General features: G+C 47.6%; 1 protein-coding gene across 1 annotated transcript in view; it reads left to right on the top strand.

Moving 5' to 3' along the window:
• The first annotated feature begins 1,094 nt into the window (after positions 1-1,094).
• The window catches only part of LOC137372148 (signal transducer and activator of transcription 1-alpha/beta-like), a 52,023-nt gene continuing 47,117 nt past the window's right edge, over positions 1,095-6,000 (top strand). Inside the window, exon 1 of the mRNA XM_068035648.1 lies at positions 1,095-1,346. The gene's annotated coding sequence lies outside the window, so the exon portion shown is untranslated. The remainder of the gene's footprint in view (positions 1,347-6,000) is intronic.

The following is a 6,000-nucleotide window of genomic DNA, read 5'->3' as shown; positions in this document are numbered from 1 at the left end:
ACACTTAGAATATTGCGTGCAATTCTGGTCGCCACACTACCAGAAGGACGTGGAGGCTTTGGAGAGGGTACAGAGGAGGTTTACCAGGATGTTGCCTGGTCTGGAGGGCATTAGCTATGAGGAGAGGTTGGAAAAACTCGGATTGTTTTCACTGGAACAACGGAGGTGGAGGGGCGACATGATAGAGGTTTACAAAGTTATGAGCGGCATGGACAGAGTGGATAGTCAGAAGCTTTTCCCCAGGGTGGAAGAGTCAGTTACTAGGGGACATAGGTTTAAGGTGCGAGGGGCAAAGTTTAGAGGGGATGTGCGAGGCAAGTTTTTTACACCGAGGGTGGTGAGTGCCTGGAACTTGCTGCCAGGGGAGGTGGTGGAAGCAGATACGATAGCGACGTTTAAGAGACATCTTGACAAATATATGAATAGGAAGGGAATAGAGGGATATGGGCCCCAGAAGTGCAGAAGGTGTTAGTTTCGGCAGGCATCAAGATCGGCGCAGGCTTGGAGGGCTGAATGGCCTGTTCCTGTGCTGTACTGTTCTTTGTTCTTTGTTCTTTGAATGGACCACAATCAATTAAAAAAAGAATTAATACGCAGTACATGGGCAGTTGTCACCAGGGCACAAGCTTTACAGCACCATATAGCCCTCCAATAAGTCCCTTTAGATTTTATTCCATCTTTCAGAAAATCTGCAGGCAAAAAGAAAAAAATTCGCACAATAAAGAAAATATTGGTGGTGATGGACAATTTAGTTTCGGCCATAAACTATATGTGCATAATCCCCGTGTATTCTCCGGACGATTATTAACATTGCCCAAGATTTGCAAATCCGCCTCCAGCATCACTGCGCCGCTCACTTTCGTTTCTCGCTTTCCTACCATTTGCACAACAGTTCCTATTTCGCAACTTCTCGGAAACCACGTGTCACCCTTCCCGCAGCCTCCCTCCGCGGCGGCCCGACCGCTGCTCCCAGCTGATCCCCTGCCCGGAGGGAGGGAATGCCAGAGCTGGAACAGCTCGCTGGCCCCGCCCACCACGTCCAAGTCCCCCCTCCTCCGCGCGCCCCTTGGCTCCTCTGCAATTGTCGGCCGGCGGTTGGCTGAGTGAGACGTCAATCATGCGGGCACTGCGGCAGTCTGAAGGCGGTAATAAAAACAAGAAATGCTGGAACTGCTCAGCAGGTTTGCTCGCATCTAGAGTCTGAAGGCGGTGTTGGCTTTACCTGTTGCTTCTTCCGTATACATTGCCCGTGTGGTTTGGATGTTGCAGTTGAACGGGGCACACGTGAACAATTGAGCTCTTGACTGTCTGTTTCGGTTCGGGCTGCTGCCTTCCTCTCAATACAGGTGAGTGTGTTTGTGGAGCAGGACAAGGCTCATAGTCGGTTCGTTAATACTGAGGTCTTTTTGGCTCAAAAGGAGTTGCCATTTAGAAAGTCATCTGTCCTTTCGGATCAGCTTCTCAAAATTAACTTGTGGGAGTACATGGATGTTTTTGTTCTGGCAATTATTGTGTTTTGTATAAATGGTATTGTAGTAATTAGGATTGAAACATGGCGGAGGGCTACGAAACGTGGAAATCTGAAATCAAAGCAGAAACGTTGAAAATTGCAAGTACATATGTTAACATCGGAGCAACGATGGGTTATGTTGTGTCATAGAGTTATACAGAACAGAAACAGGCCCTTTGGCCCATTGTGTCCATGCTGGCCATCAAGCGCCTATCTATTCTAATCCCATTTTCCAGAACTTGGCCCGTAGCCTTGTATGCTGTGGCGTTTCAAGCGCTCATCTAAATACTACTTAAAAGTTGTGAGGGTTCCTGCCTCTACCACCCCTTCAGGCAGTGCGTTCCAGATTACAACCACCCTCATAAGGGCGGCATAGTGGCGCAGTGGTTAGCACCGCAGCCTCACAGCTCCAGGGACCTGGGTTCGATTCCGGGTTTGCAAGTTCTCCCTGTGTCTGCGTGGGTTTTCTCCGGGTGCTCCGGTTTCCTCCCACAAGCCAAAAGACTTGCAGGTTGATAGGTAAATTGGCCATTATAAATTGTCACTAGTATAGGTAGGTGGTAGGGAAATATAGGGACAGGTGGGGATGTGGTAGGAATATGGGATTAGTGTAGGATTAGTATAAATGGGTGGTTGATGTTCGGCACAGACTTGGTGGGCCGAAGGGCCTGTTTCAGTGCTGTATCTCTAATCTAATCTGGGTGAAAGAGTTTCCTCAAATCCCCTCAAAACTTTCTGCCCCTTACCTTAAATCTATGCCCCCTGATTATTGATCCCTCCACCAAGGGAAAAAGTTGTTTCGGTGCCCCTCATAATTTTATATACCTCAATCATGTCTCCCCTCAGCCTTCTCTGTTCTAAGGAAAACAACCCGAGCCTTTTCAGTCCCTCTTTATAACTGAAATGCTCCAGCCCAGGCAACATCCTGGTGAATCTCCTCTGCACCCTCTCCAGTGCAATCACATCCTTCCTATAATGTGGTGCCCAGAACTGTACACCGTACTCCAGCTGTGGCCTCACTAGCATTTTATACAGCTCCATCATAACCTCCCTGCTCTTATATTCTGTGCCTCGGCTGATAAAGGCAAGTATCCCATATGCCATCGTAACCGCCTTATCTACCTGTGCTGCTGCCTTCCGTGATCTATGGACAAGTACACAAAGATCCCTCTGACCTTCTGTACTTCCTGGGGTCCTGCCATCCATCGTACATTCCCTTGCCTTGTTAGTCCTCCCAAAATGCATCATCTCACACCTCTCTGGATTAAATTCCATTTGCCACTGCTCTGTCCATTTTACCAGCCCATCTATATCATCCTGTAATCTAAGGCTTTCCTCCTCACTATTTATGACACCACCAATTTTCATGTCATCTGCAAACTTATTTATCATACCTCCTATATTCACGTCTAAATCATTAATGTACACTACAAACAGCAAGGGTCCCAGCACCGATCCCTGCAGTACGCCACTGGTTGCAGGCCTCCACTTGCAAAAACAACCCTCGACCATCACCCTCTACCTCCTGCCATGAAGCCAATTTTGGATCCACTTTGCCAAATTGCCCTGGATCCCATGGGCTATTACTTTCTTAACCAATCTCGCATGCGGGGCCTTATCAAAAGCCTTACTGAAATCCATGTAGACTACATCAACTGCTTTACCCTCATCTACACGTCCAGTCACCACCTTGAAAAATTCAATCAAGTTAGTTAGACATGATCTCCCCCGACAAAGCCGTGCTGACTATCCCTGATTAATCCCTGCCTCTCCAAGTAGAGATTAATCCTGTCCCTCAGAATTTTTTCCAATATTTGCCCAGCCACTGATGTTAGACTCACCGGCCTGTAATTACCTGGTTTATCCCTGCTACCCTTCTTGAATAATGGCACCACATTTGCTGTCCTCCAGTCCTCTGGTATCTCTCCTGTGGCCAGAGAGGATTTGAAAATTTGTGTCAGAGCCCCAACTATCTCCTCTCTTGCCTCACAAGTGGCGCAGTGGTTAGCACCGCAGCCTCACAGCTCCAGCGACCCGGGTTCAATTCTGGGTACTGCCTGTGTGGAGTTTGCAAGTTCTCCCTGTGTCTGCGTGGGTTTTCTCCGGGTGCTCCGGTTTCCTCCCACAAGCCAAAAGACTTGCAGGTTGGTAGGCAAATTGGCCATTATAAATTGCCCCTAGTATAGGTAGGTGGTAGGGAAATATAGGGATAGGTGGAGATGTGGTAGGAATATGGGATTAGTGTAGGATTAGTATAAATGGGTGGTTGATGGTCGGCACAGACTCGGTGGGCCGAAGGGCCTGTTTCAGTGCTGTATCACTAAACTATAACAGCCTGGGAGACATCTCAACTGGGCCTAGGGATTTATCCACTTCTAAGCCTGCTAAAACAGCTAATACTTTCTCTCCTTCAATGCTAATATGTTCAAGTATATCACAATCCCCCTCCCTGATCTCTACACTTGCATCGTCCTTCTCCATAGTGAACACAGATGCAAAGTAATCATTTAAAACCTCACCTATGACCTCTGGCTCCACACACAAGTTGCCACTTTGGTCCCTAATGTTTCCACTCTTTCCCTGGTTATTCTCTTGACCTTAATATACTTATAAAACGCCTTGGGATTTTCCTTTACCTTGCCCACCAGTGTTTTTTCATGTCCCCTCTTCGCTCTCCTAATTACTTTTTTTAGTACCAACCCCCCCCCACTTTCTATACTCCTCTAGTGCCTTTGCTGTTTTCAGCACTCCAAAGCTGCTGTAAGCCTCTTTTTTTTTTTTCCTGATCCAATCCTCTATATCCCTTGACATACAGGGTTCCCTGGACTTGTTGGTCCTACCCTTCACCTTAATGGGTATATGTTGGCTCGGAACCCTCGCTATTTCCTCTTTGAATGACTCCCACTGGTCTGATGTACACTTTCCTACAAGTAGCTGCTCCCAGTCCACTCTGGCCAGATCCTGTTTTATCATATTGAAAATGGCCTTCTCCCAATTCAGTACCTTTATTTCCGGCCCGTCTTTGTCCTTTTCCATAACTACCTTAAATCTTAGAGATATGGTCACTATCCCCGAAATGCCCCCCACTGACATTTCTACCACTTGTCCAGCTTCATTCCGTAGGATTAGGTCCCTTCTCTTGTAGGACTTTCTACGTACTGGCTCAAAAAGCTCTCCTGTATGCATTTTAGGAATTCTGCCCCCTTAAGCCTTTTACATTAAGACTATCCTAGTTGATATTAAGTAAGTTGAAATCCCTATTATCACCCTATTATTTTTACACCTCTGAGATTTGCCTACATATCTGCTCCTCTATCTCTCCCTGACTGTTTGGAGGCCTGTAATACACTTCCAGCCAAGTGATTGCCCCCTTTTTGTTTTTAAGTTCTACCTATATGGCCTCATTTGAGGAATCTTCTAAGATGTATCATTCCTCCTTACTGCTGTAATTGACTCCTTGATCAATAGTGCAATGCCACCTCCTCTTTTATCCCCTCCCCTGTTACGCTTGAAGATTTTATACCCTGGAATATTGAGCTGCCAGTCCTCCCCTCCCTCAACCATGTCTCTGTGATAACAACAATATCATAATCCCATGCGCTAATCATCTGCCTTACTAGTAAGACTCCTTGTATTAAAATAGATGCAGTCCAGCCATGCACTTTTCCCTTGTGCCTTAACAGGTCTATATTTGCTCTGCCTTCCAGACTGACTCAGTTTCTCTTCTATATTTGACTGAGCGTAACCCCCTACAGTACCTACACTCTGTATCCCATTCTCATGCCAAATTCGTTTAATGCACCGCGCCCCCCGCCCCCCCCCCCCCCCCCCCCAAAACAGCACTAGCAAACCTCCCAGCAAGGATGTTGGTCCGGTTCCAGGTGCAACCCGTCCAACTTGTACAGGTCCCACCTTTGCCCAGAAACAGACCCAGTGATCCAGGAAATTAACATCCTCCCTCCTGCACCATCTCTTCAGCCACACATTCATCTGCTCTATCCCCCTATTCCTATACTCACTAGCATGTGGCACCGGGAGTAATCCAGACATTGCAACTTTTGAGGTCCTGATTTTTAATCTGCTACCTAGCTCTCTAAATTCTTGTTGCAGGACCTCCTCCCTCTTTTTACCTATGTTGTTGGTACCAGTGTGCACCATGACCTCTGACTGTTCACCCTCCCCCTTCCTGAATGTCCTGCAGCCGCTCCGTGATATCCTTGACCCTAGCACCAAAGAGGCAACATACCATCCTAGAGCCACGTTTGCGGCCACAGAAACGCCTGTCTGTACCCCTTATGATAGGGGATTCTATCACTATAGCTCTTCCACTCCTTTTCCTTCCCTACTGTGCAGCAGAGCCATCCATGGTGCCATGAACTTGGCTGTTGCTGCTTTCACCTGGGAGGCCATTCTTCCCCGCCCCCCCCCCCCCCCAACAGTATCCAAAGCGGTATATCTGTTTGAGAGGGGGTTGGCCACAGGGGACTCCT

The sequence above is a fragment of the Heterodontus francisci genome, chromosome 7, assembly GCF_036365525.1.
Source record: "Heterodontus francisci isolate sHetFra1 chromosome 7, sHetFra1.hap1, whole genome shotgun sequence".
Classification (NCBI taxonomy): Eukaryota; Metazoa; Chordata; class Chondrichthyes; order Heterodontiformes; family Heterodontidae; genus Heterodontus; species Heterodontus francisci.
Note: the sequence above shows the minus strand (reverse complement) of the source record. Positions and strands in the feature narration are given on the sequence as shown.